Source organism: Amblyraja radiata, chromosome 34, assembly GCF_010909765.2.
Source record: "Amblyraja radiata isolate CabotCenter1 chromosome 34, sAmbRad1.1.pri, whole genome shotgun sequence".
In the NCBI taxonomy this organism is placed as follows: Eukaryota; Metazoa; Chordata; class Chondrichthyes; order Rajiformes; family Rajidae; genus Amblyraja; species Amblyraja radiata.
Window position 1 is genome coordinate 3,238,288 of NC_045989.1, and position 25,523 is coordinate 3,263,810.

A 25,523-nucleotide genomic window follows, 5' to 3' on the forward strand; every position below is an offset into this window, starting at 1 on the left:
GGCAGAGAAATGGGGTTAGGAGAGAGAGATAGATCAGCCATGATTGAATGGTGGAGTAGACTTGATGGGCCGAATGGCCTAATTCTACTCTAATCACGTATGACCTTATGACATTGTAGGACAGTGTTAATGTGAGCGGGGATCGCTGGTCGTTGCAGACTCGGTGGCTCGTTGTGTCTCGGAACTAAACTAAACTAAACTCTAATGAAAATTATTTCAAACAAGCACAGTTGTCACTAATCAGATAATATTTCACCTTGGAGCTGCCCATAATTTGATTCTCACGTGCCTGTTAACTTCCCTTTAAACCGCCCAGAGAGGCATTTAATTGCAACCTCGCTGAAGCTAATGCCATATGTGCTGCTCAGAAGTGACAAGGCTTCACTATAGTCAGAGGAGGTTTGTGATGCATAGGATCGATTATAATAAACTCATTGGGCACCAAGGGTTTGGGCACGAGAGATATAAAGGCATTACAGATCTGATCCAGGCAACTGCAGGTCCAGTAGCTCGACTGTGGTAGCAGTTAACAAGATTAGGAATCATCATAAGGCGTAGGTTACTGGGCAAGAATTGAATTACAGATGGAATAACTGGTTAAGCAGAGGGTCCTGCTGTTTCAGACCACCAACAAGCTTACCACAAGGGGATACGGGTAATGGAGTTGTGTAGGCAGGAACTACAGATGCTAGTTTAAACCGAAGATAGCCACAAATTGCTGGAGTAACTCAGTGGGACAGGCAGCATCTCTGGAGAGAAGGAACGGGTGACGTTTCGGGTCAAGACCCTTCTTCACACTGGACCCGAAACGTCAACCATTCATTCTCTCTCGAGATGTTGCCTGTCCCGCTGATTTACTCCAGCATTTTGTATCTATCTACGGGTAAATGAGTTGTTAAAATCAGACTACGCTGGGAAAATGACAAGGATATCAGCGTCGACAGTCCACAGACCTCCGTCCCAGTTCAATGTCCTGTTCAACTGAACCATTCAACCAACAACTAGAGAGCAGTCCGCAACTGCTACCTGCCTCGTTAGAGACCCTTGGACTATCTTTGATCGAACTTTACTGGACTTTAAGTTGCATTAGACATTATTGCACAGAGTTTATACGTTCTTCCTGTGATTACGTGCGTTTTCTCCAGGTGCTCCGGTTTCCTCCCACATGCGAAAGACATGCGGGTTTGTAGGTTAATTGGTTTCTGTCAATTGTCCCTAGAGTGCAGGACAGAACTATGTTTACGGGTGTGAACGTGTTGGGCCATGCTGTATGTCTAAACTAAACTAAACTAAACTAAACTATACTAAACTAATCCAAAGTAAACGAGCTACCAGAGGACCTAGTTGAGGCAGGTACTATAACTGCATTTAAAAGACATTTGGACAGGTACATGGATAGGAAAGGTTTAGAAGGATATTGGCCAAATGTGGACAGGTGGAACTAGTGTGGACTGTGCATATTCGTTGACATGGGCAAGATGGGCTGTAGGGCCTTTTTCCGTGCTGTATGTCTATGATATTGGTTACAAATACAAAGTGTGGTGTCCTAGCCTTCATTGGCAGCACCAGATGAGGACAACAATTCCATGGAACAATCTGTGGCAATCCAAGTTAGACACTGAGTCTGGATCAGAAACACCAAAAATCCCAGGGGACAGGAAATCACAAAATCTTACAGCACAGCAGGACAGTGAGTAGCCAGCATGCCTGAACCTGGCTCTGAAGAAGGCTCGACCCTAAACGTCACCCATTCCTTCTCTCTGTCCTGCGGAGATACTCCAGCATTTTGTGTCTATCTTGCCTGAACCTGGTGTCAGGCAGACTGGAGGTATTTTGGGGGGCAGCTATGGACTGTCGGTGATATTGCACTCTGCATTCACAATCAACTCACAGCCTGATACATTTACAGACATTTTGTGATAACAAACAAAGCCAAGTATCTGTAGAGACAAAGAACTGCAGATGCTGGTTTATACTAAAGATAGACACAAAGTGTTGGAGTAACTCAGCAGGTCAAGCAGCGTCTCTGGAGAAAAATTCTAGGTGAATAAGGGTCGGGACCCTTTTTCAGACCGAAAGTAGGGGGTCGGGGTGGGGAAGGGGGAGGTAAAGAGTTGGAGGCAAGAAAACACCAGGAACAGTCAGGGCCAGCCACCGATGACCACAGGTAGGGCAGTGCCTGGTTGGACCATTGTTGGCTTGGGAAGGTGTGACCTCAAGAGATACAATGTAGAGAACCATGGAACTGGTAAAAGAGTGAGGGTGGAGGAAGGGAGGAAGGAGGGAGGAGGGAGGAGGAAGGAGGGAGGGTAGGGGAGGGGATTGTGAGATTAAGTTACTTAAAATTAGAGAATTTGATGTTCATACCTCTAGGTTGCAAGATACCACGTATTTGGCTTCTCTCTGGACATGGAGGAGGCCCAGGACAGAAAGGTCAGTTAGGGAATGAGAAGAGAAATATCTCCCCAGCAGCATTAACAAACATTTGGAATTATCCAACCATCTCCAGAATTTAAATATTAAACTTCCAAGTATTAATTGCCTGGAGATGTTTTAATGAGATATGAAATTCTGTTGAACTATATAGCATTTATCCCTTGTCGAGATGAGAGTGGTCACAAAAGACTGTTTGTGAAACATTGTCTAATTCCTAGACAGACACAAAATGCTGGAGTAACTCAGCGCGACAGGCAGCATCTCCGGAGAGAAGGAACGGGTAACGTTTCTGGCCGAGACCCTCGTCTAATCCCTGTTCCAATTGGCGGGGCAAGTTTGCAACAGGTGGGTTTATGAGAATGTGAGAATATTTCCAAGAATATCTCCATTGGGAATTGGAAAGACCAAGGTGTACCACGGGGATCCGTGTCTGTGTCTCTGCCTCTCATTTACACATCAGCAAAAACCATCTGCGAGCTGCATACACCTGCAGACAAGGTGACAACAGGGGTGTGAGGCTTGGAAGACGAGGCAGGTGATTCACTGAGTGTTCGACACAACTCATTGACAAAATGGCACTGGCACACACAACGCACCACACAATGGGGGCAATGAGACACGCGGCACAAGAAAACTACAAGATGAAGTGAGGGCAGTCAGTCTAGTTCCTGGTACATTACGTTTAATTATGTGCTGGGCTGCACGGTGGAGCAGCGGTAGAGTTGCTGCCTTACAGCACTTGCAGCGCCAGAGAGCCGGGTTCGATCCTGACTATAGATGCTGTCTGTACGGAGTTTGTACGTTTTCCCCGTGAGCTGCCTGGGTTTTCTCCCGGATCTCCGGTTTCCTCCCACACTCCAAAGACGTACAGGTTTGTAGGTTAATTGGCTTGGTATAAATGTAAATTGTCCTTAGTGTGTGTGCGATTGTGTTAATGTGCGGATTAGGTGGGACAAAGGGTCTGTTTCCGCACTGTACCTCTAAACAAAACGACACTAAACTAAACTGCCCAGCCTTGTAAAACCTCTGCCCACTCTTACCTCTCCCGCAGATTCACACAACGTGCTCTGGCCACTTGCTCTTCCCTGAATGTAATCATTCAACCTTTGGTGAGCCTATAAACTACTAAATGTCTCGCCTTGGATAAAGTTGCTGCTTTACAGTGTCAGAGACCCAGGTTCGATTCTGACCACTGATGCTGTCTGTACGGAGTTTGTACGTTCCCCCTGTGACTGCGGGGGTTTTCTCCGGGTGCTCCGGTTTCCTCCCGCATCCCAAGGTTGTTAGATTAATTGGCTTTGGTAATGTGTAATTAATTAATTTATTAGCCAAGTATGTAAACATACAAGGAATTAGATTTGCCGACAGTCAGACAAAAAGGCAGCAAGATACCTAACCACATAAAAATTAAACATAGACTTAAACAGCCACCACAGCTGTGTGTGAGAATCCCCAGGGACACAGCATAAGCGGAGACCCACAGCCATCAGTTCAATGTCTGGGCCACACACACTCCGTCACTGTGATGTGACCAGAGTTGTACCGACCGCTATCACTCTCTCTGCAGTCCCTGTCCCCCCGAACAGTCAGAAAGCCGTCCACACTCGCACTAGACTCATGGAACCATGTCCCCACAAACACCGAGATCACTGCACTCACGGCATCCCTCCGAGTCCCCATCAGCGCAGGCAGCATGTCCATCTTGTGTTGTCGGTGGCATCACATCCCTCACTGTGATGGAAGGCAAATAACTTATACCTTCTTTCCTGCTTTTGTCCCGCAGTCAGGGCAATCGAACCTCACGCAGGCGGCGATCGAAGGTCCCGCGATCAGGGCGGTCGAAACTCCTGCGGTTGGAGCTTCCACAGTCCATCCCTAACAAAGGGACCGCCAGCTCCATGATGTTAAAGCCACAATGCAGATGGACATAGAAGGAAAAAGTTGCATCTTCGTCGAGGAACGAGATAAATCCCCCAACCCCCACCCTCACATAATACAAAAACTCAAGGCACATTAAAAACATACAAGTAAACACAGTAAACACAGACCAAAACAGCAAAAGAAGAAAAAGATGAGACGTGCTGTTGGCACGGCTGCCATGTACGGCACCAGCGCTGGAAGAGACTGTATGACATTGTAACTGGTGATTGTTGGTCGGCACAGACTCGCTGGTCTGAAGGGCCTGTTTCCACGCCGTATCTCTCAACTATAACCAAACCTGATTTGCATATCAAGTCATGCATCCAGTCTTTAATTTTATGATAATTTATTAATTGATTCATTCATTCATTCATTCAGGAAAAGACTACAAAAAGTAGTAAACACTGCCCAGTCCATCATCGGCTCTGACCTTCCTTCCATCGAGGGGATTTATCGCAGTCGCTGCCTCAAAAAGGCTGGCAGTATCATCAAAGACCCACACCATCCTGGCCACACACTCATCTCCCTGCTACCTTCAGGTAGAAGGTACAGGAGCCTGAAGACTGCAACAACCAGGTTCAGGAATAGTTACTTCCCCTCAGCCATCAGGCTATTAAACCTGGCTCGGACAAAACTCTGATTATTAGCAACCACTTTCTGTTATTTGCACTTTACCAGTTTATTTATTCATGTGTGTATATATTTATATCATGGTATATGGACACATTTATCTGTTTTGTAGTAAATGCCTACTATTTTCTGTGTGCTTAAGCAAAGCAAGAATTTCATTGTCCTATACAGGGACACATGACAATAAACTCACTTGAACTTGAACACATCAGAACCAAACCTTTCTGCACTATGAGGATGGAACAGAAGGAACAGCCTCTCCCTCTCCACTCCCGACTTCACACAAACCCTCAGGAAGGAAGTACAGGATCGTTCTGTACATTTTGGATATATATTATTTAATCTCATCAAAGCTTTCGGGACCAGGTTATTACCAGATCTATTTCTAGTCAGGCACAGTTCAATTACTCGAGACCTCATTTATTGGAATTTAAAAGGAAAATTAAACCTGCAATCGGTAATATTGAGGTTGTCTGAGGTTTGATATTTATCCAATTCTTGCTTTGATCAGCCTTGCATCACATTAATAGTTTTCCAATTGCAACCAGAGGTTTTCCATGGCGGGTTCAATGGATGATTCAAGGTCTCCACTCACCAGTCAGCTATCTGATTCATCATGATGAGGGGTTTGGTTAGAACTAGGGCGGCACGATGGCGCAGCGGTCGAGTTGCAGCCATGCAGCATCAGAGACCCCGGTTCGATCCTGACTACAGGTGCTGTCTGTATGGAGTTTGCATGTTCTCCCCGAGGCCTGTGTGGATTTTCCCCGGATGCTCCAGTTTCATTCCACACTGCAAAGATGCACAGGTTTGGAGGTTGTGTGTAGGAAGGAACTGCAGATGCTGGTTTAAACCGATAGTCACAAAAAGCTGGAGTAACAGTTTTGCCCCAAACTTGGTAACTACTGGGCAGTGGTTTTTAAAACCATCAGTGAAGTCCTTGGGATGACAGTGAGACCTTGCCCGCTTGTAGCTGTATTTGGTGTAGCAGATAAAACCTTGGGGTTAAATACAACCCAGTCTGATATCATTGCATTTACACCTCTTTTGGCCCGTAGGAGAATCTTGCTGGTCTGGAAATCTACCACCCCTCCATCTGCTGCTACTTGGCTGGAAGACGTGATGTTTTTTTAATGCTAGAAAAGATTAAATTCACATTGAGGGGGTCTGTGAAAGAGTTTTATTTGAAATGGGAGCCTTTTTATCATACTTTGAGGGTCTAAAGGAACTACCTATTGACTGAGGGCTCTTGACAGTAAGTGGGGAGCCACCTTTATTCTGTTTTGTTACTTTATATTTGTTAAAATGTGCATTTGTATTTGTGATATGTTTGTATTGTGAAAACATTAGCTGCCTAAGGGTGTTTCGGGAGGGTGGGTTATGGTTATTTTGTTATTTATATAATATTAAAACTCTGTGGCTGGCTGGCTTGCTGGCTGTGTGTGTTTCTGACTTGTGGCTGCCAGTCTTTGATTCATTGCTGCGCCAACGTCAGACCCAGAAACGCCGAGTTTTTTTCCATTTCGGTAGAGATTTCACTTTTCATTCCAAGTATCCACTCCTCATTAAATTTCGTCGTGTTTATGTACACTTATTTAATAAAATCCTTCTCCCCCCCCCCCCCCCACTCACTCATTTTGTCGCCTCCTGCTGGCCAGCGACCATAACGGCTGCTGGCACCCGCATCTCGCCTCAAAGACGCCATTTAAAAACAGCCGCACTGCTGATTCCTGAGCCGTTTGAGTTGGAGGACCATGTCTCCCGTGGGGGCTATGGGTAGGGAACGGTTGCGTTGGGGGAGCAGACCCAACGGGTCTGCACTTGGTCTATTATTTATAAAAAACAAAATGGAGGGAAATTTAATGCAATATGTCAATACGTCAAAATAAAAAAAACTTAAAAAAAACTGGAGTAACTCAGTGGGTCAGACAGCATCTCTGAACAAAATGAATAGGTGACGTTTTGGGTCGAAACCCTTCTACAGAAGTAGGGTCTTGATCCTAGACATCACCTATTTCTTTTCTCCAGAGAGGCTGTCGGACCCGCTGAGTTATTCCAGCTTTTTGTGTCTATCTTAGGTTTGTAAGTTAATTGGCTTGGTAAAATTGTAAATTGTCCCTGGTGTGTGTAGGATAGTGTTATTATGTGGGGAACGCTGGTCGATGCGGGCCCGGTGGGCTGAAGGGCCTGTTTCCGTGCTGTATCTCTAAACTAAACTAAACGGATGCCACAGGTTGACTACTATATTAAATTTCATTTATTTTACCTCATCCGCCCCTAAAATTATGTTTCTGGCACCTCCTATCAATTGTATATTAGTAATGGTGAATTTAATGATCTAATTAGAGAGTAAAGGAGCCCGCAATGTGAAGGCAAGCAAGATGTCCACTGTAGAATCTCCACATGTTTTCAGACACTTTGTGGAATGTTTGATCCAGACCTTCCACTTGCCCCCCCCTCTTTAATTCACACCCTACTCTCAGATTGACCTTTCTGTCTGCAACCTCCTGCATGGTTGGCTATGGTTTGGGACTTAATGTGTCACATGTACTGAGGTACAGTGAAATACTTCTTTGTATACAGTTTAATACAAGTGTCACTATACATAAGAACTTAGATACATATTAGATAAGCATCTCAGATACAGTACAAGTGTATAGCAGTAGTAGGTAGACAAAAATGCTGGAGAAACTCAGCGGGTGCGGCAGCATCTATGGAGGGAAGGAAATAGGCGACGTTTCGGATCTAAACCCTTCTTCAGACTTCTATAGCAGTAGTACACTGAACTTGTATACAGCATGACCAGCTAGGCACCGTCTTCAAGTCCCAGTTGTTGTAAGTGCAGGGTGCTTGATCTGACCATGAAGGCCCGTTGTCATGGCGACATTGCAGGGTCGGTCTGGCCAAGCGTTGCCATGGTGTCCTCCGCCGCTGCTCCACCACTGTAGGCCGTGTGCGGTCCACGTACTCGGCCTCATGGAGCGGTGCCCTGTCCAGCCGAGCTCCAGGCTGCTGCGTGGCCTCCAGCGGCCCACTCCTCATCGAGGCCGTTCACTCCCTCCTGCAGCTTCCTGGTGGGTTCCCTTGGGCCCTCCATCCACACGTTCTGGTTTAAGACACTGTTGGCTTCGCCCTCACTAGTGGGCCACACTGATCAGCAACTTCACGACAAATGTTAAGGAATTTATTCAACAAGCTGTTGAGCCACCTTTCTGAATGGCAGTGCAGCAATACAGCAACTGTCTTAACAGCGGCAGAGACCCGGGTTCGATCCTGACTGCAGGTGCTGTCTGTAAGGAGTTTGTGCGTTCTCCCCATGACCTGCGTGGGTGTTCTCTGAGATCTTCGGTTTCCTCCCACACTCAAAAGTCGTACAGGTTTGTAAGTTAATTGGCTTGGTATAAATGTAAAATTGTCCCTAGTGCGTGTAGGATAGTGCTAGTGTATCGTTGGTCGGTGCAGACTGGGTGGGCCGAAGGGCCTGTTGCCATGCTCTAAACTAAATGGAACTAAACTAAGACTTGAATCAACTTGCACTTCCAAAAAATCACACCACAACATGTTTCAAAGGTTAAAATCCCAGCAAGGCTTGGTTTCATTTACTCTTTGTTTAACACAAACTATTCCTTTCCTCTCTACAAAGTGACAACTGTATCCATCCTCTCGCAGCTTCTGTGATTTGTTTTGTCTCTGATGATTTCATTAATTTTGTTTGACAGTCAACTCCCAAGTCTGAGCCACGTACAGTGTTACCTTCCAAACAGGAGGAAGATCATGTCGGCAATGTTGCCACAAGCAGCTAAAATAACCCGAAGAAAGGTCTTGGCTCAATTCCAAGACACAATAAAATGACAAGCTACCTGTGGAGCGGAGAAAACTTAGAAGATGGGCCTTAGACTCGTTTGAAATATGGAAAACAGCAAAATAGAATCTAGTGTGTAAAAAAAACAATGCATTTTACATCAATTTTTTATCAACACAGTACTCGCTTTTATTCACGATATATCTCCCAGGGGAAGGAAGACTTGATGCTGGAAATGTCAAGATAATTAATTGCTAAGCAACAAAAATCAGTGGATGCATAGAGATTCAGGAAATGTTCTTTAACTGTACTGTCGAGGAGAGGCTGCATAAGAAGTTTGGCCGTCAATTAAGGTATTAATGCGCCAAGAAATGTCAAAGAACCAACATCTGGGTTCACTAAGTTTTAGTTTAAGATGTACCACGCAGAAACAGGCCTTTCAATCAATCAATCAATCAATCATTTTATTCATCACATACACAATAAAGTGCAGTGAAATGAATTTGCCAGCAGCGTTACAATCAAAAAAGAACACAGAATACACAATAAAAATTTAACACAAACATCCACCACAGCATTCATCACGGTGGTGGAAGATACAAAGTACAGTCAGTCCTCCTCCATTGTTGCCCCGTGGTTGGGGCCATAAACCTCCGCAGTCGCCGCTGCGGGCAGCCAGATGTACAGGCCCTCTCGTCGGGACGGTAAGTCCCGAATCAGTAATTCCCTACCAGAGACCGGGGCTTCAGGATGTTGTAGTCCGTAGCCCGGTGAGGGATCCCGCTCCGAATGGTAAGTCTACGCCGCGCCCACGCTAGAAGCTCTGCAGACCGTGGCTTCAGGATGTTATCCGGCGCGGGCCGGCAGTCGGAGCTCTTCTCCAGCGAGGGTTCCCAGGCTCCGGACTCCACGCCCGCGGCTAGAAGCTCCGCAGACCGTGGCTTCAGGCTGTAACAGTCCGCAGGTCAGCGATCGGAGCACCCCCTGCTGGCGACCCCCGGCAAGGGCTCGCCCGCTCCGCGATGAAAAGTCCACGCTGTGCCCGATGCTGAAACTCTGGGCCCGACTCTGGGAAAGGCCGCACCAATCCATGGTGAAAGGCCGCGAGGGAGGCGGCATGGAAAAAGTCGCCTCTCTGTGGAGGAGGCGACCGAAAGCGGTTCCCTCCTTACCCCCCCTCACCACCCCCCACCCAAGACACACCAAGAGACATTAAAACACACATTTGGACACACTAGAAAAAACAAAACAAGTAGAAATTACGAAGATGCTGCTGGCAGGGCAGCCGTCTTGCAATGCCCCCACCGACACCCTTCGGCCCATCGAGTCCACACTAACCAGCAATCCCCGCACATTAACACTATCCTACAAGCACTGGGGACAATTTACAATTATATCAAGCCAATTAACCTACAAACCTGTACATCTTTGGAGTGTGGGAGGAAACCGGAGCTCCCAGAGAAAACTCACGCAGGTCACAGGGAGAACGTACAAACTACGTACAGACAGCACAGTATAGTCAGGATCAAACTCGGGTCTCTGGCGCTGTAAGGTACCAACTCTACCGCTGCCCCACTGTGCCACCCCTAAAGAAGTTTGAAGAAGGGTTCTGACCTAAAACGTCACCCATCCTTTTTCTGCAGAGATGCTGCCTGACCTGCTGAGGTACTCCGGCACTTTGTGTCTATCTTGGTCCCCGATGGAATCTCTCCACTTGTGTGACTAGGAAAGGGTTTCACTGTTTTAATATGTCATTCATTTATGAATATCAGCACGACATTATTGATTTCCAGGCTGTCATAGTCTTTTATCTTGAGGCAATCTACCGTTCACTAGTTTATGACTTACAACTACAAATGTCAAGTGGATAAACAACAGTCAAGGCTGCGATCTTGAGAAATGGTGCCGGTGTGAAATCCCTCCACAGTGACTGAGCACAGGATTAATAACGGTTTAGTGTCTGCACAGAAATTGCTGTGCATGGTGACATGTTGAAACACTGCCTTGGAACCTGGATGTGTCCCCAGCACATATAGTGAAGATTGTGAAGACTGCTGCATTCTGCTGCCAGCTATGGCACGCAGTGACCCCACAGACAGTTCAAGAGTAGCATCTGAAACAGCCCAGACAGAGGGACTACGCATGCCGGTTTACATTGAAGGTGGACACAAAAAGCTGGAGTCACTCGGCGGGACGGGCAGCATCTCTGGAGAAAATGAATTGGTGACATTTCGGGTTGAGACCCTTCTTCAGACAGGGGAGAGAATTTTAGGCTCCACCTTTCCTTGATCATCATTGCTGGCTTTGATTTGTCCGTTTGCACACCTTTTGTTCATTTGTTCTACATACCTTTTCATATCTCTCGTTTCCCTCTCTCCTGACTCTCACTCTGAAGAAGGGACTCGACCCGAAAAATCACCTATTCCTTCTCTCCAGACAGCCTGTAGACAGGAACTTGCAGTGGAGCCCCTGCACTTGTCCTTCCTGTTGGAAGTGGGATGGCAATGGTGTTCTGTTTACACCTTTCCTTTTCCTTCATAAATTTATCATCAGCCACTCCATCTTCATGTAGTTATGCTTCTCATTATTGATTGATTGAATTTGATTGATGTATTGAAAGATACATCATGGAATCCAACACTTCAGCCCAATGAGTCCACACCGATCATCGATCACCCGCTCACACTCGTTCTATGTCATTTGGAAGGTTTATTATTGTCAGGCATCCTGTACATAAACACAATAGTCAGCTCAAATACAGTAGATAATTTAAAGGGAAAGACCAGGGTTATTCCTTCTGCTCCTTGTTCCTTTCCAGCAGAAGGTAAAGAAGCTTGAAAACACACAGGAACAACTTATTCCTCTCTGTTATCAGGCTTCAGAAGAGTCCTTCCACAAGCGAGGGTGATTCACCTCGATCCCACTGCAGACGTTGGAGTTTTCTCCGGAACTGGGGCGCTACAATGCTGAGTTTGATTCAAGGACGGTCCTTCTATTGACTGCATTACTTCCTGGGAATGTGAACCAGCTGTACATAACCGGGTGTGGAGTGGTGGCAATGAGCAGGTCCACACAGCTCATCCTGGGTTTAGGTGTAGAGTTAGCTCCTGTACTGAGATACTGTGACAAACTTTTGTTTACATGCTATCCTATCAAATGTGGTAATATTATACCTGAATATAATCAAGCCAAATGCATGTACAACAGGTAGAGCAAAGAGGAGAATATCAGAGTATACAATATAATTCCCAACATTACAGCATAACTGTTCCAGAGAAAAAGTCCAATGTCCGCAATTAGGTAGGTTGGAAAATCAGGACAGTACTCTGCTTCTGGTAGAACCATTCAGATGTCTAATAGCAGAGGGTAAAACTGTTCCTACATCTGTTGGTGCATACTATCAACCTTCTTGTATCTTCTGACCGATTGGAGCAGGGACTAGAAGGAAAGACCTGGGTGGGACAAGTCCTTGATTATGTCAACGGAAGAGTCTGAAGAAGGGCCTCGACCCAAAACGTCACACATTCCTTCTCTCCAGAGATGCTGCCTGTCCCGCTGAGTTACTCCAGCTTTTTGTGTTTATCAACCTTGATTATGTTGGCTGCTTTCCCGAGGCAGCGTGAAGTGTAGATGGAGTCACCGGTGGGGAGAATGGTTCGTGGATGGACTGGGCTACTTCCACAACTCTGCAATGTTTTACAGTCTTGGGCAGAGCTGTTCTCAAACCAAGCTGTGATGCAACCCAGCAGGATGCTTTCTCTGGTGCATCTGTCGAAGTGGATAAGAGTCTTGCTTTAAGAATTAGTTTAAGGCCACTGAAATAAGGGATCTACCACCAACATAATCAAGGACGAGTCGCACCCGGGTCACTCCCTCTTCTCCCCTCTCCTAACTGGCAAAAGGTATAGAAATATGGAAACGCTAACCTTCAGATTCAGGGACAGTTTCTTCCCACCAGTTATCAGGCAACTGAACCATCCTACCAACAACGAGAGGGAGGTCCTGAACTAATATCTACCTCATTGGAGACCCTCAGACCGATTTTTGATCGGGCTTTACAGGCTTTGCCTTGCACTAAACATTATTCCCTTCATCATGTATCTGTACACTGTAAATGGCTCGAATGTAATCATGTAGTGTCTGTCTGCTGACTGGTTAGCACGCATTAAAAGCTTTTCATTGTACCTCGGTACACGTGACAATAAACTAAACTCAAATGAAGGAAGACTGGACATTTGTGACATTTTAATTTTATTTGTAATGTGACCAAGTATTAACTAAAAATAATTGTACAGGTGATCAGACGTATTGTCAAGTCGTCACATTTATTTCTATAGCACATTTAAAAAACAACTTTCGTTGGCCAAAGTGCTTTACATTTGTTATAAGAATAGCACAACAAAACAAACTACATACATATATACATGTAGCCCTCACTCAGAGGACGTCAGGAAAGGCTTGGGAGTATAGATAAGTCTTTAGACTTGACTTAAAAGAGTCGATGGAGGGGGCAGTTCTGATGGGAAAGGGGATGCTGTTCCACAGTCTAGGGGCTGCAACCGCAAAGGCACGGTCGCCCCTGAGCTTATGCCTAGACCGTGGGATATTCAGCAGCCCCAAGTCGGCCGATCTGAGGGGCCTGGAGGTGGAGTGGTGGGTGAGAAGACTTTTTATGTAGGTGGGGGCAAGCCCATTGAGGGCTTTGTAGACATGGAGGAGGATCTTGACATTTATACGGAACTGCACAGGGAGCCAGTGGAGAGAGGCCAGGATCGGGATGATGTGATCCCTTTTTCGGGTGCCCGTCAGGAGTCTCGCTGCGGCGTTTTGGACCAGTTGCAGGCGGGACAGGGAAGATTGGCTGTTGCCAGTGTAAAGGGAGTTGCAGTAATCTAGATGAATGTGTGGATGGTCTTTTCCAGGTCATCAAACTGGAGGAATTGTTTTATTTTAGCTATCGTCCGAAGCTGAAAGAATCGAGCTTTTACCACGGCATTGACTTGTTTGTCAAATTTCAGTGCTGAGTCAAATATCATGCCGAGGTTTTTGACGTGAGGTTTGAGTAGTGGAGTAAGGCTTCCAAGGCTGCCTGCTATCATTTTGATTGGGTCCGAGGGGCCGAGAAGGATGACCTCAGACTTACTCTCGTTTAGTTGGAGGAAGTTCTGGGCCATCCAACACTTTATATCCTCGAGGCAGTGGGTAAGGTTAAGCAGATTTGATTGGTTTTTGGGCTTCAGGGGGAGATAGAGTTGGGTATCGTCTGCGTAGCAATGGAAGGAAATGCCGTGCCTTTCAATGACTTGGCCTAAGGGGAGCATATACAGGGAGAAGAGAATGGGGCCAAGGATGGAACCTTGTGGAACCCCACAGCAGAGGCTAGCTGGGGAGGAGAATGAGTTGCCTAAGTTAGTCGAGAAACTCCTACCTTTGAGGTAGGAGATGAACCAGCTCAGGGCAGTGCCATCAATACCAACCCCATACCGGAGATGGTCAATTAGGATGGTGTGGTCGACAGTATCAAATGCTGCGCTGAGGTCAAGAAGGAGCAGGATTGCACAGTCACCGGAGTCAACGGTGAGCAGTAGGTCATTGTGTACCTTCAACAAGGCAGACTCTGTGCTGTGGTGAGCCCTGAAACCTGATTGGAAAGTTTCCAAGATAGTGTTTTGGTGAAGGTTGACTTAAAATTACCATTTCAAGGGCTTTTGAGAGGAAAGGCAGTTTAGAAATGGGTCTGTAGTTGCTTGGCAAGGTGGGGTCGAGGTTAGGTTTTTTCAGGAGTGGTTGGACCAGAGAGCTGTTGAAGATGGCGAGGATGCTGGGACCAGCTGTTGTAATGACGTCCTTTAGGAGGGCAGAGGGGACAGTGTCGAGGGGGCAGGCGGTAGGTTTCATGGCGGTGATCAGTTTTACAAGAGAGGGTAAAGTAACGGGTTGGAAACTGTCTAATTTTGAAGAGTAGACCAATGAGACAGCCAGGTCACGGGTGGGAGGGGAAATATTCGTTCTTATATTCTTTACCTTGCTGGTGAAAAATGTGGTAAATTCCTCGCACTTAGCAGGGGACCCAGTTAGGCTGGTGCTGGTGGCAGGACAGATGATGGAGGTGATGGTGCTAAAAAAGACCTTGGAATTTTGCGCGTTTTTGGAGATAAGGGTGGAAAATTATTTAGTTCTTGCAGATTTTACTGCTTCCTGGTATTTGTCAAGATTATTTTTCAGGAGTTCAAAGGAAATTTGAAGCTTATCAGATTTGTACTTCCGTTCTGATTTTCTGCATTCTCTTCTTAGGGCCCTGGTGGTGTCATTGAGCCACGGCTCGCCTTTAGGCTTAGGCTTTTTCATTTTAAGAGGAGCAACAGAATCCAGGACGGAAGAGCAGGTATTATTGAATAAAGAAATTGTGTGACAATGGCCTCCTCAATCTTCCTGTGATACTGCAGCTGGATATCATTTCTGAATCTTGACACGGTGGAGCAGCTGTAGAGTTGCTGCCATACAGCGCCGGAGACCCGGGTTCGATCCCGACTACGGGTGCTGTCTGTACGGAGTTTGTACGTTCTCCACTTGACCTGCCTGGGTTTTCTCAGAGAACATCGGTTTCCTCCCACACTCCAAAGACGCACAGGTTTGTAAGTTAATTGGCTTGGTGTAAATGTAAAATTGTTCCTAGTGTGTGTAGGATAGTTTTAGTGTGAGGGGGTCGCTTGTCGGCGCAGACTCGGTGGGCCACGGGGCCTGTTTCAGTGCTATATCTCTAAACTAAATCAAACTAAGTACCTTTTACATCCACTAGGTTAGAGAGAAGGACACATTGACATCTCATCATTCCCATCAAAGCCAGGGGTGAGATTTCCCAGACACATCTGTCCATTGTCGGTTGACTGATAATGCTCAATGTCCACCAGTGGCAGTTTGAGAGTGATCCAGCAGTGAAGGTTAAGTGACTTGTTGGCAACACCATGCCAGTGCTGAAAGTTAGCTGTGGATATGCCTGTAGCCTGCTGCGACAACTCCACTGTGGCCTCCCAGTTCAGCACAGCCTTGTCAGCTTTCGAGGCAGGTAGTGCTGCCTGTACAGGTCAGTTCACTAGATGATGTGGGAGCTCTGGTCGTGGGTACAGATCGCCTGGCCTGACCTGGCCTCCCTCTGCTCATCCTCCACCTCCCAGAAGCTCCACATGGAGAAATCTTAATACAATACACAAATAGAACAAAGAACTGTACCATGTGTAAGAAGGAACTGCAAATGCTGCTTTACATCGAAGATAGACACAAAGTGCTGGAGTAACTCAACAGGTCAGGCAGCGTCTCTGGAGAAAAGGGACGGGTGACGTTTCAGGTCGAGATCCTTCATCAGACTGATATAGACGGATCAGGCAACTGAATCATCCCACCACAACCAGAGAGCAGTGCTGAACTACTATCTACCTCATTGGTGACTATCCTTGATCGGACTTTGTAGGCTTTACCTTGCACTAAACGTTATTCCTTTATCATGGGTACACAAAAATGCTGGAGAAACTCAGCGGGTGCAGCAGCATCTATGGAGCGAAGGAAATAGGCAACGTTTCGGGACGAAACCCAAAGGAAATAGGCAACGTTTCGGTTCGAAACCCGAAGGGTTTCGGGACGAAATGTTGCCTATTTCCTTCGCTCCATAGATGCTGCTGCACCCGCTGAGTTTCTCCAGCATTTTTATGTACCTTCGATTTTCCAGCATCTGCAGTTCCTTCTTAAACATATTCCCTTATCATGTATCTGTACACTGTAAATGGCTCGATTGTAATCATGTATTGTCTTTCCGCTGACTGGTCAGCATCCAACAAAAGCTTTTCACTGGACCTCGGTACACGTGACAATAAACCAAGCTGAAACTGAAACGGATAAAGTGGTGTCAACCTGAAATGTTACCTATTCCTTTCCTCTGAAGATGCTACCTGACTCGTTGAGTTACTCCAGCAAACCCTTCATCCCACAAAGTCTGCGTCAAACATGATGCCTAAAAATTCATCTCCTCTGCCTGCGTGTGATCGATATCGATCCATTCCCTACATATCCGTGAATTTGCCTCATAATTGCCTCCATTGTGCCTCCACCACCACCCCTGGCAGCTCGATCCATGCACCCTCCACCCACTGTGTAAAAACAACGCATCACACATCTCCTCTAAGAGTTCTCTCTCTCACCATGAATCTATACTCTGTATACTTTGAAATTTCCACCCAATAAAGTTCAGAGTTCCTGGGTCTACCCTATCTGAGCCTCTCATAATTGTTATAAACAGTATCAGGTCTCCCCGCAGCCATTTAAGCCATGTATCTCTTGACTCTGTGCTGCCATTCAATGTTATAGGACAATTTGTCACCCAAATTCACGAAACCACCTATTCCTCATATCCCTTCGTGAAACAAGAATATAAAAAAGACAACAATATCATAATTGTAAGTTCTCAGTTTTAAAGACACAGCTTGGAAACAGCAGGCCGCTGAGCCCGTGCCGACCAACATTCACCCCGTTTACTAACACCATCCTGCACTCTAGGGGCAATATTATTTTCACAACTTTTTGAGACCAATTAACCTACAAAACCCGTACGTCTTTGGTGTGTGGTAGGAGACCGGAGCACCTGGAGAAGACCCACGTGGTCACAGGGAGAGCGTACAAACGCAGTACAGACAGCACCTGTAGTCAGGATCGAACCTGGGTCACCGGTGTTGTAAGGCAGCAACTCTGCCGCTGCCTAACCATGCTGCCCGATCAACCCCTTTGTTTTGTTTTGCAGCTCAACTAAATCATGGCTGGTCTGTTTCTCAGGTCCACTTGGCAGAAAGAACTGTAAAGCAAGAGGGGGAAGAACACAGATGAGCTTTAGAACCTGCCCACTGACAACCTATCTGGGTGCTGTCTGTACGGAGTTTGTACGTTCTCCCCATGACCTGCCTGGGTTTTCTCCGAGACCTTCGATATCCTCCTACACTACAAAGACATACAGGTTTGTAGGTTAATTGGTTTGGTATGAATGTAAAATTGTCCCTAGTGTGTAAGTTAGCGTAAGTGTGTGGGGACCGCTGGTCGGTGCGGACTCTGTGGGCTGAAGGGCCTGTTTCCGTGATGTATCATCTCTAAATTAAACTAGGCTAAACTAAATGGCCTGGCTGAGAGACAGTGTCATCACTGGCTCTCCGTGGTTTAGCAATCAAGGTCTCTAAATATCAGGTCTACAGGAGCTGTTACAGGAAGCAGGCAGAAATGATCGCATGAATTATTCTCATTATGTGTTTCTAAGTAGATCACCAATGAACCAGGACATGTTTCCATCACAAAAATGGTGGAGAAGCTCAGCGGCTGCAGCAGCTGAGTTTCTCCAGCATTTTTGTGTACCTTCGATTTTCCAGCATCTGCAGTTCCTTCTTAAACACATGTTTCCATCACCACTTAACATCCAAAGGGGAAAAATGTAATGAACAAAAAACAGGTGGAAAGCAACAGTACCAGATTCCCATGTAGGAAGGAACTGCAGATGCTGGTTTAAGTAGAATGGATGATGGTTCGGGTCGAGACCCTTCTTCAGATGCCCACGCCTTTACTTGAAGGTTAGGAATGCTTAACTTCATACAAAGGTTGGACTTTCATGATTGAAAAAAAAAGTCTTAACGAATGAATGAAAAATGATGATGACAAGGTTACAGATGAGCTACTGTTTCACAGTTTCTGCAGGAGTGGTTGATTTTTGTCCAAATATCCACATTTGAAATAAAATCCAAAGAGAACCTTGACCTTGGGGCCACAAATTGCACGGTTCCAGATAGTTCAGGAGATTAGTTCCAGATGAGGATTTGTAAAAACAATCTTCTTTAGATGTGCAATGTGGACTGGCGTGAATATTGGCAGTTTGCAAAAGTCTGCGTCAATTCAGCAAATTTGCAACTGCGATGAAGCTGATAGTGAATATGTTGCAGGAACTTCTAGTCTGCAATGCCACTTCTTTCAACAGATCTGTTGCAAGGACATTCATCAACTTTGTTCTGCTTATTTTGCTGATTCTTCCACAAATCCCACTTGAGGCAAACTGATTCAGGCCATCCATGTCGAAAGGTTGCCCCTTATTTCCACAGCAGTAGACATTTTGCAGAAGAAATATCACGGCACTAAGATCTAGAAGTGTAGAAGCAAGGAACTGCACATGCTGGTTTATATCATCGATAGAAGACACAAAGCTCTGGAGTAACTCAGCAGGTCAGGCAGCATCTCTGGAGAAAAAGACTGGGTGACGTTTTGGGTCAGGACCCTTCTTTGGCCCCACTGAGTTACTCCTGATCGAGAAGTGTATTGTCTATTGTCTAGTGTAATTGGCCGAATGTTCATAAGGTTCTAGGAGCAGAATTAGGCCATTCGACCCATCAAGTCCTACTCCGACATTCAATCATGGCTGATCTATCTTACCCTTCTAACCCCATTCTTCTGCCTTCACTGCATAACTCCTGACACCCGTACTAATCAGGAATCTGTCAATCTCCAACTTAAAAATATCCATTGATTTGGCCTCCACAGTCTGTGGCAATGAATTCCACACATTCACCACACTCTGACTAAATTAATTCATCCTGTTCCCCTTTCTAAAGGTGCTTCCTTTTATTCTGAGGCTGTGCCTTCTAGTCCTAGACTCTCCCACTAGTGGAAACATCCTCTCCACATCCACTCTATCCATGCTGTTATGGAAATGGAAATGGTTTGGGCATCTGCTAGATCCATCATTGTTCACTTAACAAGGCAGAAGAAGATATTAATAGAATAATACCCAACTAACATGCGTAACTGATAAAGAGGAGATATAGAATCATAGGAATAGAAAAATAGGTGCAGGAGTAGATGCCAGCACCACCATTCAAGTGCCCCTTGTGGCTAAAGGGATCAGGGGGTATGGAGAGAAGGCAGATACAGGATACTGAGTTGGATGATCAGCCATGATCATATTCAATGGCGGTGCAGGCTGGAAGGGCCGAATGGCCTACTCCTGCATCTATTTTCTATGTTTCTATGTTTAATATGATCATGGCTGATCATCTAAAATCAGTACCCCGTTCCTGCTTTCTCCCCATGTCCCTTGATTCCGCTAACCCTAAGAGCTAAATCTAACACTCTCTTCAAAACATCCAGTGAATTGGCCTCCACTGCCTTCTGTGGCAGAGAGTTCCACATGGAGATTGGTCTGGAACTAATGACTCGAACAGGGCTTCGGTTCCTTCTGAAAAATGGCAACATGTTTTTTTCCCAAAGGGGAGTAGAGGGTTTAAAATTCTTTGGAGCCTCTGCAAAGTGTTGGATCAACTTCAGCAAGCTCAACTCTCAGCACAGCTGTTCAATTGAAAATTAACAATGTATTTAGTCCCTAGTTTCTCAGCCAAAACCATGAGCAATCCATCCTGAAAACCAAGGGACTGAAAGGCATCAAACCCAATAACCAACAACACAAGACTGAATTTAACTCAGCAGTGAATCATAGCAAGTTCAGCATGATGGCGCAGCGGTAGAGTTGCTGCCTTACAGCGAGCGCCAGAGACACAGATTCGATCCTGACTACGGCCGTTGTCTGTACGGAGTTTATACATTTTCCCAGTGACCTGCGTGGGTTTTCTCCGGGATCTCCGGTTTCCTCCCACACTACAGGTATGTACGCTATTTTTACTTGGTAAAATTATAAATTGTTCCTGGTAGGATCATTTTTGTGTCTGGGGATCGCTGGTTGACGTGGACTCAGAGGGCCAAAGAGATTGTTTCCATACCGTAACTCCAAAATAAACTAAACTAAATAGATAGACAGAAAACGCTGGAGTAACTCAGTGGGACAGGCAACATCTCTGGAGAGAAGGAATGGGTGATATTTTGGGGGGAGGGGGAGGGGGGAGGGGGAGGAGGGAGGGAGAGGGGGGTGGGAGAGGTGGAAGAACAATGGACAATGGGGAGGAAGGGGGAACTAAGGGAGGAGCCGGCCTATTTGTAACTTTGTCAGGGCCGTAGGTGGCCGCTATTTGTATACGTTGGGTATGCAGCAAATAATTTCACTGTGCCTTGTCACATGTGACAATAAAGTATTCCATCCCATTCAGTACATTAGACATTGACCCAGTGGGAACAAACAACCTTTCCTCTCAACAAAATGGCAGAAAAACTCAGTTCAAATGGACAGCTTTTCCATGAGGTAAACATTTTATCTCCGTGTTTCATGCTGCGTATTTTCACAGAATGATAGTCAGCGCACATAAAAAACAGTGCCCTGGTGTTCCACCAAGAAACATCAATACCCCATTTAGGTCTCCAATATTGTAGGGCTCACTTGTGAGCAAATGCAGTTTATCCGGATGACTGATATCACTGCAGCCTCCTCCATGTGGCTGTGGACGGTCCTTTGAATGTCAAGGCATTTCTGCAGTTGACAGTTATTCAATAGGCTCTTGGCTGAAACAGTTTGATTCAATGGCTCCCGATAAGTGCAACTGATGGAGTTCAATGCTTGTTACTCAGCTCCAACCACAGTCCACAAGCTCCCACATTAGCAGATCTGATGGATGCAAGAATCCCTACGTCTGTGTAAACCACGGGGAATTGCTTGATGGTTAATGTACTTCATCATTAAAATGTGTAGACGATCAAACATTCACGGGACTTTCAATTCCTTCCAACTCATAGCCCTCTACTTTATTTACGATATCGTTTTTATAAATAGTGATATAGATTGGAAACAGATCCTTTGGCCCAACTTGTCCATACAGGCCAACATATCCCAGCTACACTAGTCCCACCTGCCTGCGTTTGGTCCAGATTCCTCAATACCTTTCCTATCCATGTACCTGTCCAACTGTTTCTTAAAAGTTGTGATAGTCCCTGCCTCAACTGCCTCCTCTGGCAGCTCGTTCCATACACCCACCACCCTTTGGGTGAAAAAGTATTCTACAGATCCAGCATAGTTCCTCTTATCTACATTTCCTCCATCCATCTTCAACCATTCTGTTCTGTTTTAACAATACTCATGTCAGTGCAGGTGTCCATTTACTATTTTCCTTCTCAGACCCAAATGCCCCATTCTGCACATCCACACAGCCACATTGTGACCCTCTTGCCCTGAGGTCAAGGCCCATTGCTCACTTCTCTGCACTTACATCGTTCAATCATGGCCTGCATGTTCGAGAACTCATTAGTGGGTTCCAGAACCCACAGGCCAGCAAATACAAACCTCAAACTTGATGTTGGCATCAGAATCATTGCGTGATGAGGAACCATTACCTCTACGTATACGGACATACAACATAGGTACAGCACAGGAACAGGCCCTTCAGCCCACAATGTTCATGCTAAACGTGATGCCTGATTAAACTAATCTCCTATGCCTGCATATGATCCATATCCCTCCATTCCCTGCATTTCCATGTGCCTATCTAAGAGCCTCTTAAATCTCTGCCTCCAGCACCACCCCAGGCAACGGGTTCTAGGTGCTCACCATACAGCTTTCAAAGGTGCCCCTCTCATCTTAAGCTATGTCCAGTTTAGAACGTGTGTTTACAAAGAAGGCATCATACTGGTAAAACTCCTCTGCACCCTCACTCACGTCTCCACATCCTTCCAGTAATGGAGTGACCAGAACTGCACGTAATTGCACACAACTAAACACCAGCTGTACTCCACCAGGAGGCACGGTGGCGCAGCGGTAGAGTTGCTGCCTTATGCCCCTGTCCCACTTAGGAAACCTGAATGGAAACCTCTGGAGACTTTGTAACCCACCCAAGGTTTCCGTGCGGTTCCCGGAGGTTGCAGGTGGTTGCCGGAGGTTGCAGGTAGTGGAAGCAGGTAGGGAGACTGACAAAAACCTCCGGGAACCACATGGAAACCTTGGGTTGGGCACAAAGTCTCCAGAGATTTCCTAAGTGGGACAGGGGCATTACAGGATCAAGAGCTTCAAATTCCTGGGCGTGCACATCTCTGAAGATCTCTCCTGGTCCGAGAACACTAATGCAATTATCAAGAAAGCTCATCAGCGCCTCTACTTCCTGAGAAGATTACGGAGAGTCGGTTTGTCAAGGAAGACTCTCTCTAACTTCTACAGGTGCACAGTAGAGAGCATGCTGACCGGTTGCATCGTGGCTTGGTTCGGCAATTTGAGCGCCCTGGAGAGGAAAACACTACAAAAAGTAGTAAACACTGCCCAGTCCATCATCGGCTCTGACCTTCCTTCCATCGAGGGGATTTATCGCAGTCGCTGCCTCAAAAAGGCTGGCAGTATCATCAAAGACCCACACCATCCTGGCCACACACTCATCTCCCTGCTACCTTCAGGTAGTAGATACAGGAGCCTGAAGACTGCAACGACCAGGTTCAGGAATAGCTACTTCCCCACAGCCATCAGGCTATTAAACCTGGCTCGGACAAAACTCTGATTATTAATAACCCATTTTCTGTTATTTGCACTTTATCAGTTTATTTATTCATGTGTGTATATATTTATATTATGGTATATGGACACACTGATCTGTTCTGTAGTAAATGCCTACTATGTCCTGTTGTGCTGAAGCAAAGCAAGAATGTCATTGTCCTATACAGGGACACATGACAATAAACACACTTGAACTTGAACTTGATTACAGCACCGGAGACCAGGGTTTGATCATCATTACGGGTGCTGGTTGTACGGAGTTTGCACGTTCTCCCCGTGACTGTGTGAGTTTTCTCCGAGATCTTCGGTTTCCTCCCACACTCCAAAACGTACAGGTTTGTAGGTTGATTGGCTTGGTGTATGTGTACATTGTTTCTAGTGTGTGTAGGGTAGTGTTAGTGTGCGGGGAACGCTGGTCAGCGGGGGCTCGGTGGGCTGAAGGGTCAGTTTCCGTGCTGTATCTCTAAACTAAACTAAACCAGATCTGAACCAGTGTTTAAGAAGGAACTGCAGATGCTGGAAAATCGAAGGTACACAAAAAAGCTGGAGAAACTCAGCGGGTGCAGCAGCATCTATGGAGCGAAGGAAATAGGCAACGTTTCGTCCCGAAACCCTTTGGGTTTCGACCCGAAACGTTGCCTATTTCCTTTGGGTTTCGTCCTGAAACGTTGCCTATTTCCTTCGCTCCATAGATGCTGCTGCACCCGCTGAGTTTCTCCAGATCTGAACCAGAATGTCCACAAGTCTATAGAATGTACACTCCTGCCCACTGATTGTAGCTAGTGTGCAATGCACAGTTGAAGATATTGGCCCCGTAGAAAGTTGCTTTTGAATTCATTGCTGACTTTATAGTCTTCCAGTTAGAGGTCATAAAAGCAGCCAAGTAATGCACTCAACATTATACATACAGCACACTGCTCAATATCGGCCCAAGTAGAATTAATTACTGCGGACCCCCTGCATTACGAATTATTTAAGTAACTCCCGGATTTGGTAACACAATGGGATAAGAGGGCACATACATATCTTACACACGCTGTAATTAATCTGTAGAAGCAACACCTGTACAGCTCATGCACTTAAGGCACTGTTTTTAGCACATCGGGAGACAAAATGATTGTGAAAAATCTACTTTCCTGTAATTGCTGGAGCATAAACTAAATAAAGTTGACTCTATTTTCGATCAATAGCTTAAAATAAATAGCTTAACCAGCATGAGGATTTATGTGAGCTGAGGAGTGTGAGAGAACAGTGGCTCAGTGGGGTGGTGTTAGGAGCCATGCAATGTAGTCACGTACCAGCTTACAGCCCAGTGGTATGAATATTGATTTCTCTCACTTCAGGTAGCCCCGGCATTCCCTCTCTCTCTATCACTCCCCCACCCAAGTCGCACCAAGTTCTCATTTTCATCCAACAAACAGCTAACAATGGCCTGTTTCCTTACTTTTTTGCGCATCTTTCATTCATTGTTCTTCATCTCTCCACATCACCATCTATATGTGACGTTCCCCTTCCCACTAACCAGTCTGAAGAAGGGGCTCGACCCGAAATGTCACACATTCCTTCCCTCCAGAGATGCTGCCTGAGTTACTCCAGCGTTTTGCATCTATCATCAGGACCTCAAACCCTGGCTCAATGTTCCCCTCTCACTCACGGCCACCTCGACAAATATCTGAGGCCAAGCATCACTTCTAAACACAAATTTGAGGAACAGCACTTCATATTTCCTTTGGGCACCTTTCTACCCAACGCTACAAATATTGAGTTTTCTAACTTCAAGTAACTCTTGCATCTCTCTCTCTCTCTCTCTCTCTCTCTCTCTCTCTCTCTCTCTCTCTCTCTCTCTCTCTCTCTCTCTCTCTCTCTCTCTCTCTCTCTCTCTCTCTCTCTCTCACTCTCTCCAGCCATCCCTCCCCCAACCTAGTTGTTGTACTAGTTTCACTGTCATCCTGTTAAGTTTCACTGTCTGCACAATTCATTAACACCTAGCCCTCAGCCAACAATGGACCATTGTGGGCTCCACCTTTCCTTGATCATCATTACTTAGCGAGTATCTTTCATTCATTCATTCTATATCTCTCTATATCACCATCTATATCTCTCGTTTCCCGTTCCCCTGACTCTCAGTCTGAAGAAGGGTCTCGACCCGAAATGTCACCTATTCCTTTTCTCCACAGATGCTGCCTGACCCGCTGAGTTACTCCAGCTTTTTTTGTCTGGCTTCACTTCACTTCACTGAGCCCAGATAACACAGAATAGTAAATCAATCAGTGGGGGGGGGGGGTTCTTTACACTCATGGTTCA

The 25,523-nt window shown here is 46.0% G+C and overlaps 1 protein-coding gene and 1 long non-coding RNA gene across 2 annotated transcripts in view; both read right to left on the minus strand.

Annotated features, from left to right (window-relative positions):
- ntrk3 (neurotrophic receptor tyrosine kinase 3) overlaps positions 1-25,523 on the minus strand; it is a 999,514-nt gene that overhangs the window by 960,849 nt on the left and 13,142 nt on the right. The gene's annotated exons all lie outside the window — the stretch shown is intronic.
- On the minus strand, positions 2,385-25,258 carry LOC116991605. Its single transcript, XR_004416835.1, has 3 exons — positions 25,153-25,258; positions 17,367-17,374; positions 2,385-2,396 (listed from the first exon to the last, which is right to left on the minus strand). It is a non-coding gene; the product is annotated as an uncharacterized LOC116991605 (long non-coding RNA).